Genomic DNA, 26,300 nt, shown 5'->3' with positions numbered 1-26,300 from the left:
ATTGTTCAATGTGTATGTGGCACCCCTTGCTAAGATCATTAGAGAATATGGGTTCGCTCCCTACTTCTACGAATGATACCCAACTCCTCCTATCTTTCTATAACAACACGGTCTCAACCAAATCTCTCTTCGCTGAGGGCATGCGAGCAATCTCCGGATGGATGACGGAAAACTTCCTCCAGCTCAATGCAGCTAAAACGGAAATGCTGCTATTTGGCAGCTTTCAAACTCAGTGTTCCCCTGACTGGTGGCCCACGGAGTTGGGCTTAGCCCCCTCCACTAAGATAGTGGCAAATACGTTGGCGTCCGATTGGAGCACTCTCTTACTATGAGAGACCAAGTCATGGCCACCTCAGGTACTTGTTTCCACACGCTGAGGATTCTCCCTACAGTGTTCCATATGCTGCCTCTATCAGTCTACAGGACCCTGATTCAGGCCTTGGTAATCAGCCACCTCGATTACTGCAGTGCTCTTCTTGCATCTGCCAACAAATCCCTGATAAATAGACTGCAGGTGATTCAGAATAGAGCAGCTCACCTGGCTCTTAATATCCCCCCCAGAACCTCTTCCTGGCCATTGCTGAGGCATCTTCACTGGCTTCCCATCCGCCAGAGAATAAAGTTCAAAATCTGCAGTCCAGTCCACAAAGCACTACACGCCAAGCTACCTGGCGGAAAAACTTTAGCACTATCTGCCTGGCAGATCACTTTGTTCAGGGGGAAATTATCTGCTTCTTGTCTCCCGCTACAGAAAACTCTGTGCTGAAGGGAAAGCTTTTGCCTATCTTGCTCCTAAGTATTGGAACTCATTACCTGTTGAGCTACGTAAGTGCACCAATCTCCTCCAATTTAGGAAACTCCTACAGACAGAATTTTTCGGTAACTGATTGCTGTGACCTGGCATACTCCGCTCCTCCAGCGCGGAGATACCCCTTCGGAGCGATTCCGGTGCTTTATACATTTCTTCATCATCATCATCATCAGGCAAGCAGCACAGGGAAATCGGTCCTCTACCTGATTCTTTTTTTTTCACAACAAATTTTATTGTTGACAGACAGACTATGCCCGGGTGGTACCAGGGCAGAACTGTATACCTATCATAGCATTGATATAGATGTCAACATTTACAATATACAGTTGTCGCAGGAGAAAATATGCAATACATTTAATTAACCACATATAAACATTAGTAACTAGAAACATCAGTGTCAAAGAGTCCATATATCCATATATGGATTGTCGTACAAAGTCTCCAATCGTAACGTGTAACTACAGATATAATCATTCACTAAATAAATACCCAACATTCGGTCGTTATGGCAGATCTTCATTACGTATCGCAGAAGGGATAGGCTCAAGATACAGACCCCTATAATGGGCCCACCGCTTCCAAATCTTCAGGTGTTTCTGGGACATCCTGTGCCAAGAAAATTGGTATTTGTAACCCCATGGAAAAATCAAGTCTCCATGTCCAAGCCCCTACAGATGGCGGTGAGATCACCTTCCAAGCCTGAGCAATGTCACGTTTAGCAGGAGTAATCCCCAGAAATAGCAAATGTCTCTTGTATTTGTTCCCACCAATACCCTCTGTAATGTGAAGCAAAGTTAGATGCAGTGACTGTGGAATATCCCACCCCAACACCTCAGAGAGACAGGTCAGCACCCCACGCCCAAACCACGATAGAGCAGTACATTCCCAAATCGTGTGGAGAAAGGTGCCCTCGGCGATTCCGCAGTACAGACAGATGGGGTATGTAATCATCCCGGCATGCCAGAGCCTATAGCGAATACAAAATGACGATATTTAGATTGTATAAGGTGAAGGCGCGTGGCAATGGCCGCCCCCACGGGGACTCCAGAGCTTCAACCCTCGTCTTCATCAAGTGGACCTAAATCTGTCTGCCAAGCCTCTCTAGTCTTAATGAGTGTAGTGTGGCTATTAGTAACGAATGTGCGATATCACGCTGTGATCTTGTGTGGGCCCAACTCGCCAAGAAATACCTTGGCCTTGACGCGATTAAAGTTGGGAATGCCGTCTTGTTGTGCAGGGTACAGGGAGAACGCATGGCAGAATTGTAAATATTTATAAAATTGGGACTGAGGCATTTGAAATTCGGTTTGTAACTGCTGAAATGACTTCAAGGTCTGACCACGGAGGAAAGTGCCGCCTGTTGAAATGCCAATAGAATCCCATCCCACGAAGCCCTGTAGTTCAGCCAATTGAGGTAGCAGGCCATTGCGCCAAAGAGGAGTCTCTTTCACAGGTTTGCCCCACCACCCCATCCTACGCAGCGCTTGTCGCCATATCACAAAGACCGTCCGGGTTGCAGGTGATAGCGACTTGAGCGTCGCACTAGAATACAGAATTTTGTGTAGAGATTTAGAGTCCATTAACCAGTGCTCGATGGCGAAGGCAGGGTCACGTTGATCCCTGTACCACCAATCATTTAGAATGAGGAGATGAGACGCCGCATGATACACCTGATGTCTGGAGTCGTGATACCCCTGCAGCATGTGGACTGGAAGCACAGCGCACAGAACCCCCTTTCCCCAAAGGAAGGGACTAAGGACAGTGCTTAGTTGTCGAAACCATGTATGCAGTATTGGGTAGGGATGCTTTTGAAGTTGATAAAGAAGACGGAGTAGCGGAACCATTTTAAAAATAGCTGAACTGCTGAATAATGACAAGGGCATATGCGACCAAACGAGCAGCTGCTCTTTGATATGATTCAACAGAGGAGTCAGATTCTTATTCTAGGAGGCAGGTTGTGACACAGACAAAAACACCCTGGATATTTGAAGTCATCCGGGACTACCGTAAACTCATGTGTCCAAGTCCTGAGCAGATCGTCCCCGCGTAAAGGCCATAGATACGATTTATGGGTGTTCTTGCCAAATATTCGCATGATTCGAAGCAGGCATGGGCCGGATCTATTGGGGTGTGTGAGAAAGAATAAGACATCGTCAGTGTGCATCGCTATACGATCGGAGCCCTCCCGCGACCACTCAAAGCCCTGTAACTGGGTGTCTATTCTTACCCACGCCGCAAGTGCCTCCATGGCGAGTGCAAAGAGATAGGGAGATAAAGGGCATCCCTGCCTGGTGCCCCTTCCGATGCAAAATGGCCGTGAGGTGGAGTCAGAAATCCGTACCGAAGCGGTAATGTCAGTGTATAAGAGGCAAAATATTTAAGAAGTCGGGGGCCAAAATTAAGGCGGTGCAGGAGAGCAAAGAGATAGGTCCAACTGAGGGAATCAAAGGCCTTGCCAATATCCAGAAGAAGAAGCACTGCCAACTCATTCAATCGGTCAACAGAGGCGATAACATTGTGCGCATGACGGATGTTATGTCTGGTGGCGCGACTGGGCATAACGCCTGCTTAATCTGGGTATACTAATGATGTGCCAGCAATTTCGCCTTGATATTGAGTAGGTAAATCGGTCTATATGAGGTATGCAGCTCTGCAGGCCTGCCTGGTTTTAAGAAAATTACTATTTCGGCATGATGCCAGTCAGTCGGAAGTTGGCCGTCTTCCACCGTCGTATGGAGTGCCGCCAAATAATATGCGTAGATTTGAGATGAGTATTTCTTAAAGAACTCACAGGGAATCCATCCGCGAGGGCAACCTGTACTTCCTCAGTCGAGATCAGGTTGTCTAAGTCATCCCGCACAGAGTCCGCCAGCGACTTTGGGGGCAGATCAGCCAGGAATCGGTCAACAGTGGTGTCAGGGAGCATATAGGTCTGTAAAATAATCAGCAAAGCTGGTAGCAATTTGAGCGGGGTCTGTAAGCACATCGCCTGTTGGCCCATGGATTTAGGGAAGAGTCACAGGTCGGAGGGTCTGTTGGCTTAGACGGTGTAGAAGGGCACTAGATTTGTCCAGCAACGCGTAGCGAGCCGCACCTAATCCTGAACATGGAAAATTCAGCTGATATTGTGAGGTATTTCTACCCGGGACAAAACCACATAGGTCCTGGTGCACCAAAGTTGGGAGGACCTGAGCATATCGATCCGCCAGAATCTTACCTAGGATTTTACAATCTGCCAATAGTAAGGCGATTGACCGATAAGAGGCTAGTAGTGTAGGGTCCCTTTCTGTTTTCAAGAATGACACCAGGAGAGATACACACAATGAGCTGGGGAGTTTTCTATCTTTACGTGCTGCCCTGTACATGCCCACCAACCGGAGTGTCAGTAGGGTACAGAATGTACTGTAGTATTCCAGTGGTAGGCCATCCTGGCCTGGGGCTTTGTTGCGTGCTAGGGCTTGGATCACACGTTTCACATTGTTTGATGTGATCTCCGTGTCCAGGGAAGCTCTGTCAGCTGGACTGATTTGGGGCAAGGTCAGGCCAGTAAGGAGTTGGTTTGCAAGTTCCGAGCAGTCCCCCTCTGTCTGGAGCTCTATATACCCCAGCTTAGTAGTTTCAGAAGATTTGTAGGATGTCCGCTTGTGAGCGGGCCACTGTTCCTGAAGGATCAGCTATTTCCGTGATTGGTTGCATGTCGGTGTCCTGACGAATCAGCCAAGCCATCAGTTCTCCGGATTTGTCCCTCTCCTGATGTGCCCTGCCTGCATATGCCTTATAGTCATACTTTTGCAGATCCGCTAGCGCTTCCTCATACGTGGTCTTCACCTCCGCGACTTGTGTCGGTGACACGGAACCGGTGTCCACGGCCTTAGTCAGAGCTGCCAGTTCATGCTCCGTTGCTTGTATTTTGTTCTAGAGTTACGCGGACTCCCGCTAACTGTCGAACGCAGGCCCCTCTAGTGATGACTTTGAAGGTGTCCTATTCTATGCCCCTGGAGGATGCCGTATGGGTGTATTCTGAAAAAAAGCCTTGAGTACTGTTTTCCTGCTCATGGTGGAACATTCCGTCCACAAGACAATCGCGTGGTAGCCGCCAGATGAGGACCGAGGGCAAGGGAGTCGTCCACCTGAGGTCCATGAGATGTGCTTCATGTTTGGATAGGGCCCGGCCCAGAAAGTTTGCCTGTTGGATCAGGGGGTTAACTGCTGGCGAGCATAAGAATTGGTCGAGACATACTCGCAGATTATTTGGGGTGGAGTAGAACAAATAGAGTTTTACCACTGGGTGTCATCTTCTCCAGGCGTCTAGTAATGACCAGTGGTTTACCCAGGCACCGAAGCGCTTTGCCTGCAAGCTGGCCAAGGAGTGGAGAGGGGGTGAGAACTATCCGTGGATATGTTGAGCACGTAATTGTAATCCCCTCCCAGAATCCATGGCTATGCAGTGTACTGGGCTAAGATGCTTGACAGGGAATCCCAGAATTTCCCTTGCTCCGTGTTAGGTGCGTAAATGCTGCCTATTAATATCGGTTGGCCATCTAAGAGTCCCTCTAGGAGTACATACTGCCCCTCTGCGTCTATTTCCCTATGGATTTCCTGAAATGGGACTCTGGGTCAGATCCAAATCAGTGCTCCTCGCGCATACGCGGAAATGGTGGGGGCACTAAGGGTACGCATCCAGCGTCTTCGCAGTCTATCTAATTCATCTGTGGCTCGGTGTGTTTCTTGGAGGAGTGCCACCTGCGCTTCCTGATGCTTAATGTAGGAATAAATTGCATAGCGTTTTCGTGCAGTATGCATTCCTCGAACATTCAGGATAAGGAAATTAGTATCTGCTGTGGGAATCATGAGGATGTCTTAGTGGTGATGGACGGATGTGGGCGCTGGAGGGGGTGCCACATGGATTTCACCTATACCCCATGAGTAGCCTGTTGTTATGATCAGTGATGCAGGTCCACTGCGTGAAAATGGCCAGGGCGTCAGGGAGGAACAGGGGAAGGGATAAGAACTGTGGTGGTACGTCGTCCCAATACTGGGGACATAACGCAACAGGCAGAACGTGCAAATCTAACATGGTGCAATCGCACTAGTGTATTGTGGGGGCTGCCTTTATGTGTACCTCGAGCCAGTGTTGTAGAAGGCCAATGGGGGACTAGGAAGTGCATTTGGGCCTGGTGACCAGAGGGGCTGTATTTCATTCTTTCTGGTTTTGGGCTATAGCTACTGTGGCTGACTAGAGGTGAGGGGAGGACGCGGAAGGAGAGCCGGCGTCTCTGCAATTGTCCTACAGATGAGTGTGTCTGCAGTTTGAGGGGTCACCAGGGGTTACTGAACCCGCTCGGGAGGTACTGTTGTTGCTAGGGTCTTCTTCAGATGTGAAAATGTGGAGACCCCTCTTGCCGTCTGAAGTAAGGGAGGCAGAACCGAAGTCCACTGCCGCCTGAAGGACTCCCCTACGTTCTGTGATTATTTGCTCTAAACTGGGGTATCCCGTGGCTGAGATTTGCGGCGTTGCTGGATTTTCTTTCCGCACCAATGCCTGCTCCGGAGTTCTTGTGCTTATTGCTTTCGCTCCGGTTCTGTACTTGGGTAGTACTGCCTGCGCTGTTCAATCCAGTCGGAGGCCCTAGTCGGGTCTGTGAAAAAGGTGATGACCCCCTCGCGTATTATCTTCAGGTACGCCAGGAAAAACATGGAGTACTGTATCCCTCTCTGGCTGAGGTGGCACTTTACCTCCAGGAAGGATGCTTGCTGACATTGTACCTCCCCGGAATAGTCAGGAGAAAAGCATGACATGTTTATCCTCCAATCGGATGGGACCGTGTTGTCTGGCAGTGAGCAGCACTGCGTCTCTGTCCTGGAAATGGAGGAGCTTTACCAGTAGTGGGGGGGATGGGGATCCCAGGGGTGGACATCGTGGGAAGGATTTAAGCCATGTTTCCACGTAGTTGACAGGGTCCAGCCCCTCTACCCCCTCCAGCAAGCTCAGAACCCGAATGTTGCTCCAGCATGAGCACCCCTCCAAATCATCTGCTGTCCCCTCCAACTGTGTGACCCAGCTTTGGAGCTCCCGTTTGCTGTGTCTTTCCTAAGGGTGGCAGGGTGAACAGAATTTTCTCCCCATCTGCAACCTTGTCTGCCATCTTTCTGTGGTTGTCTTTCAAGAGATTAAGGTCTGTGGACAGTGCACCAAATCTGTCTTCCACCGGGACCCTAGAATGTTCAATAGAATGTTCAATAGCAGCCAGCAAAATGTCCAGTTTGTCCGACATGGAGAGGGCGGTTGAGGCCTCCATATCGGTTGAACATTGGCGGCAGGGGGAGGGTGTCGCGATGAGGGTGTAGTCTGTGGCTCCGTATTTGAACGCAGTTTCCCCCTGGTTAACGGGGGTGCAGAGAGGTTGTGTGCATCCATGCCTGACTGTGACAATAGGTGCGATCCCTTTCACCAGAGCGGGTCTCCCCCTAGTTGTCTCTGCATTCTAAGAGAGCGGGTCCGTCCACTGGTTGCTGTTGGTGAAATGAGATGGATTTTCACCTTTGATCAGGGTTATGAGGGACTGTCACTGCTAGGACGACACCCCAAGAAGAAGCCTCTGCCCTAGCACACATCAACCACAATATCTCAGCTCGGGTGGGGGCCCCTGTGTTGTGTGGTCCCCTCCTGGATTTCTTGTGGCTTGCCGTGCCCATGGGTGTGGGGGATCATGGGGCCATGGGTGGTCCTTTTGGTGTTTGAAGATGGTGGGGCCTACGCCTCTGTAACACTGCTTCTGGTGCATATAAAGCTTGAGATGGGGCCACCAGTGTGCCCGGGTTCCTTCCCAGGGGGTGATGCCTGAGTGAGGGAGTCTGTATTGGCTGTTTGAGGCACTGGGTGTTTTCTCCCTGCCAGTGGCCACGTCCCTCCTGGAGAAGCCTGCACACTGTATGGATGTGCCTTTGGAAGGCCATACCCCAGGTCAGGTTGTGGGCTATGTGGTGCCCGAGGCCCGTATCACGCTGTGCGGAGCACACTCCGCCCACCATGTGCCTTGACCGCGGTGCTGAATTATGGTCCCAGGGGGTCATTTGTTCAGTTGTGCACTGCTCAGTCCAGTGTTGCTTGCAGTGTGGGGCTACCCCCCCCCCCCCCGGCTGGTCCCACTTCTCCTTGCTCATCCCCAGGGGTCCAACCCCTGTTATGTTATGTTAAATTAAGTTTATATAGCGCACGGCTACTCTAAAAGAGTGTCCCGGCGCTTTCCACAAGCAGCTCGAAGTAGAATAACACAACACGAAATAAACAGATACAAAGAAGAAAAGAAAAAGAACCCACCAGAGGAACGCCTAAAGATTAAAAAGCCAGGTCTTCAGGCTCTTCCTGAACTGAAGCAGATTGGAGGTGCTACGGAGCGCCAGCGGAAGCGAATTCCACAACTGGGGGGCCTTGTAGCTGAAGGAGCGCCCCCCAGTGCGGGCCAACCTCACACGCGGAACCACAGCCTTAAAAAGGGATTCGGACCGCAGTGAGCGGGCTGGGCGATAGAAGGCCAATCTTCGCCGCAGGTATCCGGCACCTAACCCAAACAATGCTTTGTGCATCAGCGTCAGGGATTTAAACATAATCCGCTTCCGGATAGGCAGCCAGTGAAGCGTGTGCAGCAACCCAGAAGCTCGTGCTCGCCTGTGCAGGCCAAAAATGGCGCGGGCAGCAGAGTTTTGTGCCACCTGCAGGCGCTGGACCAAGTACTCCGGAAGGCCAAGGAAAAGGGCATTGGCATAATCCAACCTGGATCCGATGAGCGCCTGCACAGTAATCCGCCTATGCTCCACAGACAGCAGTGGTAAAAACTTGCGGAGCATCTTCAGAATACCGAAACAGGTGCCAGCCAGCCCCAGGACATGTGCTCTTAGTGAGAGCCTGTTATCCAGCTTGACACCAAGGTTTTTAACAACCTGTGATGACTGTGCAGGGGGACACATATCAGAGGGCCACCATTGCCGCCAGTCAGGGTCAGTGGCACAACCAAAGAATAAGACCTCCGACTTGCTGGAGTTGGCCTTTAAACTGTTCCGCTGGAACCAGTCGAAGACCATTCCCAGACAGCCCCGAACACTCTCCCCATCAAATGCCTGGTCTTTACCGCAAGTGAAGAGGAGTTGCGTGTCGTCGGCGTAGGACACGATCTGGGCCCCATAAGCCTCCACCGCAGCCGCCAAAGGGGACATGAAGATGTTAAACAATGACGGGCTCAACACAGAACCCTGTGGAACCCCGACTCCCAATGGCGGCATCTCGGCGGAGCTCTGGGAAACCCAGATCGTCTGTCGGCGGCCTTCAAGAAAAGATGTAAACCATTTGAACACCATCCCCCTGATGCCGATGTCATAAAGCCTGGCGAGGAGCGCCTCATGGGGGACGGTGTCAAAGGCCGCCGACAGGTCTAACATAACTAACATGGCCTTGCCACCCACATCCAAAGTCTCCCTGATGATCTCTGAGACCTCCAACAACGCCGTTTCCGTGCTAAAATTAGGGCGGAATCCGGATTGGGATGGATGGAGCAGATTGTTGGCTTCTAGAAAGCTCGACAAGACGCCATGGACATGTTTCTCTGTGATCTTAGCCAGAGCCGGGAGAAGTGAGATTGGCCTATAATAGGCCAAAACCGTAGCATCAAGACCAGGCTTTTTCAGGAGGGGGATTACCATCGCCCTTTTCCAGGTACGTGGAACACTCCCCTCCCTCAGGGAGGCATTGAGGATAGGGTTAACCAGGGGGTTCACCACCGCCGCCATCCCGGCCAAAAATTTGGCAGGGCATGGGTCCAGTGGCGAACCTGATTTAAGACTGGCCAACAACACCCGGGACGCGTCGCTGGAGACAGCTGGAAAGTCTGACAACACAGAGACCGGCATGGATGGTAACCCATGACCCGACCCGGGGCCGCAACAGCCCTCCTCCGAGCTCTCCGAGAAGGAGGCCTGAATCGCCTTGATCTTGTTGGTAAAAAAGCTGGCAAGATCACACGCCCACGCATCCGATGATACTGGCGGGGGCGAGTGGGAACTAGGGGTCGTGAACTCCTTCACAATCGTAAAAATCTCCTTACAGGAGTTCGCCGACGCCTCAATCCTCCTAGCAAGATATTCTTTCTTAACGCCTAGGATGTCCCAGTGATATGCTTTCACAACCGCCCTGTAGGCACTTTTAGCCTCCCCGTCGTACTGAAGGCGCCAGGCCCGCTCAGCAACCTTGCATTGGCTGCGAGCCACGCGCAGCGCCTCCGTGAACCACGGCGCAGATTGCCGTATTGCCGTGGACCGGGGGGCTGACTTAGGGGCGAGATCCTCCAACCTCTCAGTCAGCCACAGCTGCAGAGCCTCGGTGTCTCTTTCCAGATCCCCCGAGAGGTGGCAGGGATGTTCCATAAGCGCCTGCTCCAACATATCAGACGACACTCTATGCAACGCTCTCGAAGCTGATCTAGGCAGCGTGGGGGCGCTGTTGTCCGGCCGCCCATTCTCCAACACGGAGAACCTAATCAGCCTATGGTCCGTCCAGAGCACCGGCAGGGTTTCAATATCGGCAATCGGGACTGATGAAAACACTTGATCGAGGGTATGCCCTTTATCATGTGTAGGTCCCGACACAAACGGTACAAGGCGTAGCGGAGCTGTAATATCCAGCAATTTAATAGCATCCGGGTCATCTATCACATCAAGGTGAAAATTAAAGTCGCCTGCTACCACACAATGCTGTGTAGATAGCACCAGCTCGGAGATCGCAATCTGCAAATCCTCGAAGAAAGAGCCCAAGGGGCCTGGTGGCCTGTAAACCAGCAGCCCCTTGAACGCTTGACCCGGGGATAATCTCAGTGTAAAAGCAAGAGACTCAGAGCCCCCAATGGGATTCACGGGGAGAACAGAGCAGAAGACGTTTTTCTTCACCACCACAGCTACTCCGCCACCCCTTCCCTTGGCTCTGTCCTGCCGGAAAATGTTATACGTCGGAGGAATGGCAGAGAAAATGTCCGGATTGGACGCCTCTCCCAACCACGTTTCGGTCAGGAGGAGACATAGAGGATTTTCCCTAACATGGAGATCATGTATGTGCAGAGCATGGCTGCCCAATGACCTTGTATTGAGTAGCAGGCATAGATGTTTAGCGCGGGCCTCAACTAGCCTATGGGCATTGGCTGGTATCCAAGTAGGCGACCAACCGCAGCCCGGGCAGCGCCGTTTACCCTTGAAGCGCCCCGGAAAGACCACGCGACAGGAGCAGGAGTACGCCTGCAATGCGCGCAGCGTCGCCGAAGTGTAGCGAATCATCCTCACCCGCGCCTGGCCGAACCGTAGTATACCGCCGCCCCGCCGCCTCTGGGACGCTGACGGGCGCAGACGGGCAGGACTCCGGCACGACTCAGGCTAAGCGAAGGCGCCCACCCGCGCGTCCCGCTGCGCGTAGGGGAGCGACTTTAAATAGGCGCTCCAGTCATCCCTTAGCGCGCGAGTCCGCTCAAAGATGGTGGCCGCCGCCGGATGAAGTGCCCCAATCAAATATCTGTGGTGCATTGGGGCATGGCGCTGAGCCGCTGGATCAGAATCCCTGGGCTCACTTGCGTTAGCTGCTGTGTGACTTTTTCCACCGTGGGCCCAATCATCGTCACTTCCTGGTGTGCCCCCCTCGTTGCAGGTGATAGAGCGGGATGATATTCTGAAAATTGTAGGGATGCATTATAATCACTGATAGTCCGCATCCATATGTATTCCTATGTAATTTAAGCATCAATTAGTAGTAATTTGTGAAAATGAATAATGTATGTGTAGTGTTAAGAATGTAATTTGTGTTAGTTGAAAAGGTAAAACGACATGTAAAATGTAATTGCTTGTCGCAAATGTTTAACAAAATAGGTTTGTGTATTGAAATGCAGTAGAATTAAACGTGCATCATGAAGTCTGCATATCTAAAATTGACTAAAAGTGCCTTAAGTAAAAACATGTAATGCTTAGAACTGCAATGTTATTAATTTCGTATAGGTGGCTGTGTAAAGGCCTGAATGAAATGAATATTCACGTTTTGCCATGGAACGCCTGTTCGTGGTTTCTTATGTTAGCAGAGTCGAGAAGGCCTGAATTGTATTTTCCTTGGGAAGGCTCTCAGTTGAATGTAGTCAGCAGATTTTCGTGGACGTGCAAGGTTGATGTGTTCACATGCTTTCCTTTGCAGGTGCAAGGACATCGTTCTCGTTAGTTAGACTGATGCTCTTTGTTTCAGGAGTTAGGTAGGGAGTAAACCTGCAACATTGTGTCTTCTGGAATGTAGTGATTAGAAGAGTCTGGAAAAGCCTGGGACCCAAGGTCGTATCAACCGTTACTGGATGAAGCACGAGTTTGTGGAAATTCACCTACATGAAGTATACTGCCAAGAAGGTGTTCCAGATGCGTGTATTTTGTATTGTTCATTTTGTATTAGGGACAGTGACCCGAGGGAGTAGGGTCAGAGTGGGATTGCAGAAGGGTCGGCGAAACAGCTAGAGGGGTAGAAGGAAAAGATCGATCCCAGTAGAGGAGTTCTTAAATTGAGTTATGTGGCTTTGGCTACTTACTCATGAAACGTGAGTGTACTTCTGAGGAAGTCTTCACGAGCTGACACCTTTTTGATTGTGCCCGGGATTAATGCTAAGTAGGGATGTCATTTTAGAATTATTGTAGGGACAGGACTAACTGACTGATTTTCTTTTTGTAACAACAGATGAAGACTGAGTTGGATATTGGTGCAGTAGTCGCTTGTTTAATCTTTTTAGAAATTCTTATTCTTCTAATGTTATACTAAGTTCTTGTAGTGTGTAGGAGAAATATTGTATTAGTACCCATTTATCTTTTTAACCTCGTCATGAGGTGCTTGTATGTTTAGTTATTTTTGGCTTTGTAATAAAGCCCCAAACACTTTATTTAGTAGACAGTGGTCCTTCTGAGTCTGAATTGTTTGGCTCATTGGTTAAATTTATGAATGAACTGGTTCCTCCCCTTTAAACTTCTTAGCAGATAATAAAGATCCAGTCGATTGATGATTCTTAAAATTGGTAAGATAAGATAAAAGATAAGATAAGAATCTGGCGTTATCACAGGCGTAGTTTGCCTTCCCTCTGGCCTCCCCTGTGGGTCTGGATGCACCCGGGTCATGCAGGTAAGCGGCTTCAGGAACCGCAGAGGAGGTGGTGATGGCTGCCGGACCCCTCCGGGTCCTCCGCTGTCTCCTGCTGTGCCACCTTTCGTCCCAGCAGGTCCACGCTCTCTCACGATCGCAGCTGCTGGGTTGCGGTGGCTGTGTCCTCTTCGTCCCGGGTACTGCCAGGCATGGCCCATATGCCCCGTTCCAGAAGTCGACTCTCTTGTGCCAGGCTGGGTTTCCCAGTCAGCAGTGGCATAGCGGGAGGACGGGCGACACGAGTTTGGGGATTGACCATACCTGCGGCCATCGTGGGGCAGGAGACGATAGTGCGAGAATCGCCAGCTCCCCGCTCTTACATGCCGATGCTGGCAGCAAAACACCTGTGCGGCAGCAGGTCTAGCTACGCCATGGTCAGTCAGTTTCAACATTGTGCTCACTGCTCTGGTCAGAGTCCGCGCCAGCCCCTGGGTCGTATCATACGGGTCAGGTCGGGTGTCTCTGACTGCCACCTCTCCCACCGGGGTTGTCACCATTCGCTGGGTGCCGCCATATTGAGCATAGTCTCCCTCCCGTAGTGCTCTGTCTTTTCCTCATATGGGGCAATCCTGACCTGCAGTCGGGGCACTGCCTGGATCCGTAAACTTCCTACCACTATTCTGCCCTCCTGAGTGGCCCCACTGTTGCGGATACTTGCTGATGGTCAGGTCGGAACAAAGGTCTTCAGGCAGACATGTCAGCCATCATGGCTGGCTTGGCCACGCTCCCAAAAGTCCTTTGGATATCACAACATGACAGTCAATCATATTAAGGCAATCCCAATAAAGTCCATCTTCAATTTCCATGCTGCTTCTTTTCTTTGTGCGAATCATGCTTCCATCAGTTGCTCACAAAGCCTGTTTGGATCCATCATGCCCTACGACGGCTACAACCACAGGTAAGTGTGATTGAAATCAACTAGAAAACACACTTGTGCAAGAAAATACAACTGTTATGGGTAATAATAACACAATTGGTCGAAACATTTCTGAGTAGTTAATTACTTATGAATAGTAACAAGGACAGTCAATTAGAAGGCACTTCAAGTTATTCAGTTACTTACTGATAATTTACCACAATGCTAAGGGGCGAACTGTGCTGGGAGGTGAGGCAGTGTGCCCCTATCCCCCTTCTGTTTGATAACGGGGAGGGAACAGCTCGAGAACTTCTCACCGGGTGGGATAATCATAGCGTCTGAGTCCTTAATAGAGTTTAAACTATCCTTTTCGTCTGCTAGGAAAAATATTATTCTATGTCAGGCCCGGAGGCTTGTTTAAAGCTTGCTGAGCACCAGCTGTGCCACATCAATCACCGGCTTGAAGTAAAACCTCTTAAAAGTGGAGTTGGAGGACCAGGCCGCTGCACTCATCATATCCTCCAAATGGATACTGAAATGGAATTCTTTGGAGACCTTCGCCCCTCTCGTCGAGTGTGCTCCAAACACACCCACGTTAATACCTGGTTCTTGCATAACCCAACGTAACCATCGGCAGTTGTGGGAAAGAGAAGTCCCCTCACCCAGAGGACAGAGTTTGTCAGTAATTTCTTCGTATGCTTTTAAGCACCACACTACACACAACTTAGGTTAATTGGTAAACGCCGGGCATGAAATGATGCGAGTGTTACATTTAGTGCTTCTGTGGACCATAACAGACCCCTTTTGGGGTGAAAACTCTACCTGTTATATCGAGGGCTCACACGTCTGAGACCCGACTACATGACACAAAGCATAGGAACATAGACAACTTAGAGGAATGCTCCTTCCATGACAAGAACCTGTGAGACTTCCAGGGGACTCGAGGGGTTGGAGTTTTGCTGATGAGGCTGGCGTCGGATTGGGCCAATTCTCCAGGCTAGGCTCCACGAGGCTGTCGCAGCACAGCGTCTCTCAGTCCCCTATGAGAAAAAGAAACGCGCACCGTGAAGCTGAAGGGGCTGCTCTGTGTGAGCTGCAACGCTACCTAGCAGATGGGGGCCGCACCCCATCCGCGGCCCTAGTCTCCTGATACCGCACTGCTGCGTAAGGAGCATGAAAGCATTCCCGCCACTAAAGGGGAAATCCTACAAAAGAATAATAATTAAACAGTGCAAAACACTACAGACTGTAGAAAAAGTGCGCCGCACATGACCCTAAATACCTGTCCTTGTGCCACCCCGAAGAACCCTAACCAGGTGTTTTTCTGGTTCTCCCTCCCAAGCTTTTTTGTTTGTTGTTCTAGGACTGTCATTCATGCAGCTGACAAGTTCAGAATGTTATGTTAGCAAATGATTGAAAGTCCAACAGTTATCTTTGAAAAATATATATTAAGTCCACAAATCAACTGCTAACTTCTTTGCTAACAATTCTCTTATTGCTAACAAATAATATTTATTATCTAGAAAAAATAAATGTACTCTTTCTTGATGAAATAGCAAAAAAACCTCTACAACAATATTCTAATTCTGCAAAGCACTTATACCTGCATTTGCACACGGACGCCTCATCATCCTGTTAAATTTCCTCCTAGGCTTCTCGTTCGCCATGTGCTTCACTGCTGCATACCATACCCTTCTTGGTACTGACTCTGTCATGCGTACCAGACCATGCACATAAAATTATGTCTAAAATCTGTTTCAGCGGCTTCAAATCACCCAAGCTTGTCAATTGCTCTAGGTCATTTTCTCCTAAATGGACCAACAGGCTATCCGGACACACCCACATCATCACCAGCTGAGACAACCAAGGTAGCAGTTGCCCCCACCCGTTAACAATAAAGACGTTTTACAGCTTGCTTTTCCACTCATCTAACAAATGAATGCCCGATGATCTATGTCATGAACAAGGACAGACACGGCTGACCATGCATCCTGTAAAAGTATAAAATTGAAAGAACTGTAACATAACAGTTCAGCCCAAAAACACATGACTAGCTGTCTTCCAACTGACGTATGTAACACCTGCAGGAGTTTGTCTTCCATCTCCACAACCATCTAACCATCTTATCTCTTGCAGAACAAAACCAATCTGTGTGCTTAAGATACTGCACTAATGCAAAAGGAATGCGTTCCAAAACCTCTACAGTCATGCCAATACCATTCACAACTCTGCCAACAATTGGAAAACTTTCAAACGTTTGCCATCCTCATGGCAAAAATCCAAACCCCTTGATCTCCTAGCTACTCTTCTGAATCCAAACCATGCCTCCACCAGGCCCAAATTGGCCCAAATTGCTAGTACAACGAAAAAATCTCCTGCGCAGCCAATTCACCTCGTGAAACCTTCCGTATTGTTAAAAAACTTTTGCAAATTACGGCCGCCCCTGATGTTTCCGAGCCAACAGACAGTCGCTGTAATGATCTTGCGGAATACTTTCACAACAAAATCCAGTCTGACCGAATTTTGTTTTCCGAACCCCACATAAACTTTCTTACTGAAGAGGCAACTGCCAGGAATGAGGTACAATTGCTGAAAGCATTCCCTCCCCTTGACAAAGAGGCTTTCTTAACTATTTCTGCCCTTGTCAAGAGTGGATCACCTAGAGACCCTGTTCCCTCTAAAATTCTGAAATCAGTAGTTGGTTGTGTAGGTCCCTTTCTCACAGACTTGATTAATTCTTCATTGTCTTCTGGGAAGGTCCCCTCTATGGAAAAGGGGGCTGGTAAAGGCCTTGTTGAAGTAGCCTGGCTTAGATGCCGATTGCCTTGCAAATTACCGACCCATTTTGCTTTTGCCCTGGGTCGGTAAAATCGCAGAGAAACACATCAACATTGCTCTCTCCAGGCACCTAGAAGCTGGAAAGCTGCGTCCATCTCAAACTGGGTTTCGCCCTTCTCAAGGGACTGAATCAGCCCTACTGGCAGTCGTAGAAGACTCCAGAAGGATTCTTTATGCTGGTGGTTCTCTAGCCGTGATACTACTAGATCTTAGCGCGGCATTTGATACGGTTAACCACCGTATCCTAATTCATCGACTTCAAGATCTGGATGTGACAGGAATAGCCCTTGAGTGGCTGCGCTCTTTCCTGGAAGGTAGATCCTTCCAGGTCTTTGAGGGTGAGGCCATTTCAAGCCCCTGGCCCCTTCATTGTGGAGTGCCTCAGGGGTCGTCCCTGAGTCTCACTCTTTTTAATGTTTATATGGCACCTGTTGCTGATGTCGTCTTACCCTTTGGGGTGCATATTATTACATATGCCGACAACACTAAATTGGTGGTGGCATTTAATCACAAAAGCAATTCCTCTATTGGCCTCGGCCTATGCCTCGACGAGTTGATGAGGTGGATGTGCCAGTCCCATTTAAAATTGAATGCGGACATGACCAAGCCCATTTTGCTCGGTAATCCCTCCCCCCTCGGGTTCTCCTCTATTTGCCAGCATGCATGGGTCCTGTGCCGGCCCCCAAATCCGAAATAAAGAGTCTGGGTTGCTGGCTTGATTCCGAGCTCAGTTTTAGAACTCAAGCAAGGAAAGTTGTTGCTTCCTGCTTTGGCATTCTAAGTATGTTTTTCCATTCATTCACAAATCACCATCACTCTTCTTCAATGCCACCTCTCTGCCTTTACCTTTTTGATATATTTTTGACTGCCTTAACCACAACAACCTCTTCAACCCCAGATCCACTAAGTAAGTTCAATGGCATTAAAGTTGGCACTAACCAACAATTCGGAAACTCTGAAAGCACCAGAAAAAATAACCACAGCCTACAAAGTCTAAACAACAAGTACTTATAACTCGATGTACATACCTTTTTACATACAACTCTCCCCAGTAAATCAGCTGATATATGCTCCTTCACCCTCAACCTCTTACATCTCTCTCGTACCCACCTACCCAATTCCACCGCTGAAGAATCATAGCGCTAAACATCTTGCCATAAAAGGCATTTCAGACAACTTGCTTGCAATAGTCAAAGTCAAAGTCAAAAGATACTTTATTCGGTTTAAATCACAAAAACCATAAAAGTGTACAAGCATTAAAAAGGTCCACAAGTCACCAGACTGCATAATATGTAATAAAATACAACATAAGTAAAGAACGGGAAGTACCCAATAAGATATGCAGTTCATGGTGCCAAGAGTTTTAAAACAACAGCATAAACATTGATCACCCATCTGAAGAATTCATACAGTGATTGACATTTATAGAAAATAAGCTAGGACCAGGCGATCTTTTTGCCAAGTCTCACTGCTATGGTTAAAAATGTTGCCACGTTAAGGATTTCCCATATTTCTGTCAAAAGTTGAAGGTACATCAAAGCTGGCTTCCCGTGCCTGAAGCCTTTTCCTTTTAACAATGGTATAATACATTTTGATCTAATGCCCTTGAAGTGGTCACAGAAAAACAAAAAGTGTGCGGTGTCCATAATTGAACAACCGTCACATTTACATAAGTCTAAGTCCGTGCTCCTGGTCCAGGCAGGGCGGCCAGAAATTAGAAGGTGGATTTTGTTCAAACGAAACCTTGTCAGCAGGTACCTGTGATTGGCATCATTTACAACTTTAAGGTACAGTTCCGGTTCAGAGCCGGAGGAAACAATCAGCTGATGGGTCCTGACAGAGGGCTTTGACAGCTCCCTGCCTTCTCTGTCCATTCCTCTGTTCAGCAAAAAAGTGTTTTTAACCCATTTCAAGTCTCCTTTCACCAAGCTAGAAGGTTTGTCGAACAATTCGGGCCGGCCCAGCTTTTCGCACATTTGCTGCACATATTTCAACCAGGGAATCTTTTCCCAATGATCTAACAATAAACAGTCTTTTAAAATTTCATGATTCACATCAAGCTCAGGGTTTAACCAGACTGCCAACCATTTTAATAAAGGGGCCATGGCAATTTTGTCCTCCAAATAGCCCACGCCGCATTCCTGGTGAACTATGAAGCTTGCAGTGGATCTTGGGAGGGAAAGAAGTGTTTTTAAGAAGTTGTCCTCTGTGACCTGAAGCGAAGTATCTGGCCTAAAGCCCCACAAGTCGGCCCCATACATGGCAATTGCGGTGCATTTGGCAGCATATACTTTTAATACTGCCTCAATAGGCTTCACCCCTAGTTTGCGGGAGAAGCTCAGCACTGCCGAGATCGAACGTGCCAGGGCTGTTTTCTTCTCTACCATTTGAGGAAGCCACGAGGAGCCCTCATCAAAGACAACCCCCAAGTAGGGAAATCTGGGAACTCGTGATAACTTGTGTCTATTACAAAATAATGACATCACATTTTTTTTTGTCCTTGCTTTGTGGCCCACTATCATAACATGAGACTTGGCAAAATTAACACTTAAATCAAGATTGTTCATAAAAACATAAAAGGAGTTCAACAGGCATTGGAGTCCTACTGCAGTTCTAGCTAGGAGGGCAGCGTCATCCGCATACAGTAAGGCCGGCAATAAATATTTCCCAGCCTTCGGGATATCCTTGCAAGCAGCGCCCAGAACTTTACCTAGGTCATTAATATATAGTGTAAAGAGCAGGGGAGCAAGAATACAACCCTGCCTCACACCATTAATGATGCTAATTTTTTCCGTGCAGTTCCCCTTTCTATCATAACGGACCATTGCTGTGAGGTCCCTATGGAGGACTGCTAGGAAGTACACTATATTAGGGTCTATTCCGATGTTGAGGAGCTGGCCCCACAATTTGGATCTGTTTACTCGGTCGAATGCCGAGGACAGATCCATAAAAGCAATAAACAATGACCCTTGCTTAGCTAAAGTGTACTTCCCAATGAGCAATTGTAGGTGTAGGCTTTGGTCAATCGTACTGCGCCTCTTTCGAAAACCATACTGTAGGGGGGAAAGTGTGTTGGTCTCTTCTAACCAGTTAGTCAATTTACATAAAACCACTCTCCCTAAAACCTTGACTGCAGAATCGATGAGGGATATGGGTCGGTAATTGCCAGGATCCCCCCAATCTCCTTTTTTGTAAATGGGTACAATGACCGACTGTGTCCATGACTCGGGAATGCCTGTCTTAGAGACTCTGTTAAAAACATTGGCTAAAACTTTGGACCAAAATAAAATGTCAACTTTAAAAAGATCAGAGGGAACGCCATCACGTCCAGGAGCTTTATTACTGGTCATCATGCCGATGGCCACTGCCACCTCCTCCTCATTCACAGTTAAAGTATAAGGTGATTGAGGGAAGATGCTCATGCCCTCTGTCGCCATAATCTCATTTTCATAAACAGACCTAAAGTGCAGGTGCCATCGATCTTCTTGGATTCCACAATCCAATTCATTATTACTGGAATTCGAGAAGTAAGGTTGGTTGACCACCGCCCAAAACTTGGCGCTACTTTTTAAGACATCTATTGAGGTCAAATCAGCCCAGGCGTCCTCTCTAATTTCACGCCGCCTTCTTTCAACTGAGGACTTATATTCTTTCCTGAGGGTGGCCACGAGCCGTTTGTCTACTGGGTTGGACTTAAGTGCAACCTTGAGTTTATGGTTGGCCACTGAACAACTTTTATCGAACCAGCCTTCCTTCCCTTGTGTTCTACCTTTACCCTGGCGAGTCAGGTTGGAGAGAATGTCGAGGCAAACCTTTTTGTACGCCTCCATTACTTCACTGTCCCCAGCCTGATCATCCATACACAACATTAGGTCATCCCTGCTACTAAGGCATAAATTGCTAAAAAATTCTTCTGGGATTAGCTTGCACCATTTAATCCTACGTGCTTGGTCTGTCAGCCGCATATCATATTTCTCTACCAGGTTTGGGCGACTATCCTTGATGACAAATATGTTCTTTGCTTTTAAAACAACAGGGTTATGATCGCTAAAGTGGGACCCTAGAACTGAGTAACTGCTGATTTGGACTCCACAGGTACTACTAAGGAATATGTAATCAATCACGGAGCCACTGCCATGACCTATAAACGTGGGGATATCCCCCTCACACCCGTTTGGCAAGACAAACCCGTTTTCAGCCAACATTATTTCCAGAAAAATACCCTGCTCTGAGTGTTCAAAGTGGGTATTTTCTTCATCCGGGATACCAAACAACACGTTGGGGGGGCATTTATCTTGACAGCCGTGAATATTGAAATCTCCCATCAGCAAGATAACACAGTCATGCTCTGCAGACTCTTTAAAATCAACCAAAAAAGCACTTAACATCTTCAAGTTACTAACTGGACTGTCCCTGTCAAATGAATTATAAAAGTTTATAACCAAGACATTATGGTGACTCCTATGAGTGATTAAGACAGCAAGACAATAGGGGCAGTCAGTGGCTAATTGCGTGTATGTCCCAGGAATTTTAGCAGAAATCAGGGTTACCAGACCCCCCCCTAGCTCGCCCCCTCGTTGACCCAACAGCCGGTATAGAGAAAGTAGTGAACCCATCCACAGTCAATAAATTTTGGGTGTCCCAAGTCTCCTGCATAGCTATTAAGTCCATAGAACCTATAAGGTCCCGCCAGATCGGATCATCCACTTTATTTTTAAGACCCGCAATATTCCATGTTGCCATGGTAATGTCCTGGCCACCCCAAGCCTCATCTGATTTTGTTTGCAATAGAGCCCCACCTTCCGCACCATTGCCATTGGTGGAGATTGGATTTAACATCTGCTCATCCAGAATGCTATTTTCCTTTTGCAGAGGGGTGGGCGATTTGTTGTTGGACCTCTGTCTATCTGATAAGACCTGTGTTTGTCAATCAACCCAATACGGGGTTGATAGACAATCATAGCGATTAGCAATTGGGAAGTTAAAGTGATGGTAATAAAGTGGGTGACTGTTATAAGGCCCTGCAGCAAGCCCCCCTTGAAATGGTCTTCCTCTTCTTTTCCTAACCGGGTTCCATCCCTCATTTCCACCCTCGTCCCGGGGGATATACCTCCCATGGGGGTTTAATCCTCTGAGTTACTTTTTGCTCCTGTGGGCCCCTTAACCAACTCCATCTATTGTCTGATTGGTGCCCGGGTTGGTAGAAATAAGAGAGGGGCCTAGCAATAACGGTGCTAGCATGGTATCCAGAGGATCCTCTACATATATGTTCTACGACCTGTGTGTTCTCAAAAGTGACCACCACGCAATCCCCTTGTAAGTTTTTTCTGTTCTCTCCCACCCATGGGGTTCTCTCCACCATTAGAATGTTGCTTGGCATATTTGGCGGTAAGGGATGGTTTTTGGAGAGCCAGTGGCACACTTTGTTTTTTAAGGCCTGATGGGATTCTATATCAGAGGATGGAATTTCAGTGACACCAGTAAGAATCACTACGTAGGGGCAGGCATCTGGGGGAAGATGGATATTTCTGCGGGCCGTTGTCTTAACTCTAGGGATCGAGTCAGGGTTTGGGGTTGGCGGAATAGGATCGTTTGATCTAGCTTGGGGAATTGGCTTGGGTTTGATTGAATTATCGGGTTGTTTTGACTCAATGGCCTTGACTTTAGTGCCTTCCAGATTTGAGGTATTACTGGTGTTTTTAAGAGTGTTATTGTTATTTGCCACGGCGACACTTTTACCAGCCGAAGATGGCTTATTGGCTGCGTTATATTTACAACAAGGGGTGGTGAGGGACAGAGTCTCTGAATTAAGCAGAATACTCTCACCCAGTCAAAAGATCAGGGCTGGATCCAACACCGTTTTTTAGCTCATTGCACCATCCCAGTTTCAGAACCTGGCTGTATGCAAATTAGTCTGTTCCTGTCCCAGTGCATGATGGGAACAGGGCAAACCAAACTACAAAAGCCAATTCTTACACTGGGAAGGAAACAAGCTTCCGGGGACCGGTTTCTGGCATTACAGCCGTCTTCGGCCCGGCTTGCTTGAATCCTGATGGTGCAATGAGCAAGGGACTCATGTCTGAGTATACCCTTCCACGCTTAGGGTGGACAAAAATGTTTACAACAAGGGGTGGTGAGGGACAGAGTCTCTGAATTAAGCAGAATACTCTCACCCAGTCAAAAGATCAGGGCTGGATCCAACACCGTTTTTTAGCTCATTCCACCATCAGGATTCAAGCAAGCCGGGCCGAAGACGGCTGAAATGCCAGAAACCGGTCCCCGGAAGCTTGTTTCCTTCCCAGTGTAAGAATTGGCTTTTGTAGTCTGGTCTGCCCTGTTCCCATGATGCACTGGGCCAGGGACAGACTAATTTGCATACAGCCAGGTTCTGAAACTGGGATGGTGCAATGAGCTAAAAAACGGTGTTGGATCTAGCCCTGATCTCTTGACTGGGTGAGAGTATTCTGCTTAATTCAGAGACTCTGTCCATCACCACCCCTTGTTGTAAATATTTTTGTCCACCCTAAGCGTGGAAGGGTATACTCAGATGTGAGTCCCTTGCTCATTGCACCATCAGGATTCAAGCAAGCCGGGCCGAAGACGGCTGAAATGCCAGAAACCGGTCCCTGGAAGCTTGTTTCCTTCCCAGTGTAAGAATTGGCTTTTGTAGTCTGGTCTGCCCTGTTCCCATGATGCACTGGGCCAGGGACAGACTAATTTGCATACAGCCAGGTTCTGAAACTGGGATGGTGCAATGAGCTAAAAAACGGTGTTGGATCTAGCCCTGATCTCTTGACTGGGTGAGAGTATTCTGCTTAATTCAGAGACTCTGTCCATCACCACCCCTTGTTGTAAATATTTTTGTCCACCCTAAGCGTGGAAGGGTATACTCAGATGTGAGTCCCTTGCTCATTGCACCATCAGGATTCAAGCAAGCCGGGCCGAAGACGGCTGAAATGCCAGAAACCGGTCCCCGGAAGCTTGTTTCCTTCCCAGTGTAAGAATTGGCTTTTGTAGTCTGGTCTGCCCTGTTCCCATGATGCACTGGGCCAGGGACAGATTAATTTGCATACAGCCAGGTTCTGAAACTGGGATGGTGCAATGAGCTAAAAAACGGTGTTGGATCTAGCCCTGATCTCTTGACTGGGTGAGAGTATTCTGCTTAATTCAGAGACTCTGTCCATCACCACCCCTTGTTGTAAATATTTTTGTCCACACTAAGCGTGGAAGGGTATACTCAGATGTGAGTCCCTTGCTCATTGCACCATCAGGATTCAAGCAAGCCGGGCCGAAGACGGCTGAAATGCCAGAAACCGGTCCCCGGAAGCTTGTTTCCTTCCCAGTGTAAGAATTGGCTTTTGTAGTCTGGTCTGCCCTGTTCCCATGATGCACCGGGCCAGGGACAGACTAATTTGCATACAGCCAGGTTCTGAAACTGGGATGGTACAATGAGCTAAAAAACGGTGTTGGATCTAGCCCTGATCTCTTGACTAGGTGAGAGTATTCTGCTTAATTCAGAGACTCTGTCCATCACCACCCCTTGTTGTAAATATTTTTGTCCACCCTAAGCGTGGAAGGGTATACTCAGATGTGAGTCCCTTGCTTATTGCACCATCAGGATTCAAGCAAGCCGGGCCGAAGACGGCTGAAATGCCAGAAACCGGTCCCCGGAAGCTTGTTTCCTTCCCAGTGTAAGAATTGGCTTTTGTAGTCTGGTCTGCCCTGTTCCCATGATGCACTGGGCCAGGGACAGACTAATTTGCATACAGCCAGGTTCTGAAACTGGGATGGTGCAATGAGCTAAAAAACGGTGTTGGATCTAGCCCTGATCTCTTGACTGGGTGAGAGTATTCTGCTTAATTCAGAGACTCTGTCCATCACCACCCCTTGTTGTAAATATTATTGGCTGTGTTGGCGGTGTGTGGTGTCTTGGCCTTCAGAGTAAAACTTGGGGCACTTACATCCCTATGGATGTTCTTCAAGATGGTTTCTAAGCTACGTAATCTGGCCTCTATGGGTTCAAGTAGGGATTTTAACATGTGCAATATGATGTTATTATTAACCATACTTAACCCACTCCCGTCCTGATTTATTTCGGCTAAATTAGTGACTTCTCCACTAAGTTCAAGAATTTCCTCCAGACTTTTGTCAATGATGGTATCGTCTGGGAGGCTTAAACCAATGTTTGTCAAGTGCGCCCCCCCCCGTTTCATTGGCACAAACTGCCGAGTTATTGTTCACAGTTGGGGGGTCTAAGATGGTATTGTTTAGATTGTGGGCAGTCTGTGCCTTCTTCCCTTTAGAGCTAGTGTTTTTTTTTGCCTTTTGTTTAGAAATTGCCCCTTCTTTCAGGCCCCTTTGATATGTATCGCTAGTCCGAGGTGGGTTATCTAACTCAGTTCTATCTAAGCCACTCTCTGTCAAAAAATTAAGATTGGGAGTTGCTTCTAGGTCCTGTTGTGTACTTAAGACTTCAGAATCCCCAATGCCCGCACTGTTATGTACCATTGCGAGGGTGTTAAGTGGGACTCAGGGTTTGGCGTATGTGCCTGAGCAATAAGGCCTAGAGAAGATCTCTTGGCCGTCGCTAGATCTTGTGACACCCTCCTGTCCATTAAAACGATCCCCTCGTCAATCAGTGCGTTAGTACGCACAATAAAGTCATCCAGGGTCCCAGTTAACTTTTTCGCTCCAGCTACAGCCATGCTTCTGGTCTCTCTACAATTCATGACGTTGACCAGTACAAATTGCAGGTGACCTCTTATGTTATAAACAGTTAGGTAACAGGCCCATGCGTTTAATGCTTAACAATAGATGGCAACTAACAACCCAAAATACTGAGCTGTGATGTTTCGCAAACTTACAGTTTCTATGTCCAATGGTCACTTGGGCTGGGGGAAATCGGGCAGAGGTGGTGGCCCAGGCCAGGCTCCTCGGGCGACTGAGGGCCACAGAGGGCCCGCCCTTTGCCCGGGCTTAGCCCCGGGCGCTCCCGCGCGCTCCCGCGCAGCGTAAGAGTATTCTACTTATAGGCCAGGGATATCACAGCGTCAGAGTAGAGGTGGGGCGGGGCGGTCAGGGAGAGCGGGGCCAGGTGACTCGGCCAGTGGTACACCGGGACTCCTGGGAAAGCGAGTCCCGGTTCCACGCTCGCAGCCCTGCAGCCAGGAACACACCCACAAGAGAGCTCAGCTGAAGCCAGAGGGTCAAAAGTGCAAAACGAAGCGGGACCCGCGAAGCGGGTACCGCGAGGAGTAGGTCTTTAGTCCCTGGACCTTGTGAATAGCAGCAACGGCAGGTAAGAACAAACGAAGGGCGTCCCACGCAGCAACACAATGCTGGTCCTTTTGAGTGAGTAGAGGTGGGGCGGGGCGGTCAGGGAGAGCGGGGCCAGGTGACTCGGCCAGTGGTACACCGGGACTCCTGGGAAAGCGAGTCCTGGTTCCACGCTCGCAGCCCTGCAGCCAGGAACACACCCCACAAGAGAGCTGAAGCCAGAGGGTCAAAAGTGCAAAACGAAGTGGGACCCGCGAAGCGGGTACCGCGAGGAGTAGGTCTTTAGTCCCTGGACCTTGTGAATAGCAGCAACGGCAGGTAAG

Source organism: Lissotriton helveticus, chromosome 4_1 (assembly GCF_964261635.1).
Source record: "Lissotriton helveticus chromosome 4_1, aLisHel1.1, whole genome shotgun sequence".
Classification (NCBI taxonomy): domain Eukaryota; kingdom Metazoa; phylum Chordata; class Amphibia; order Caudata; family Salamandridae; genus Lissotriton; species Lissotriton helveticus.
This window is presented reverse-complemented; position numbering follows the sequence as displayed.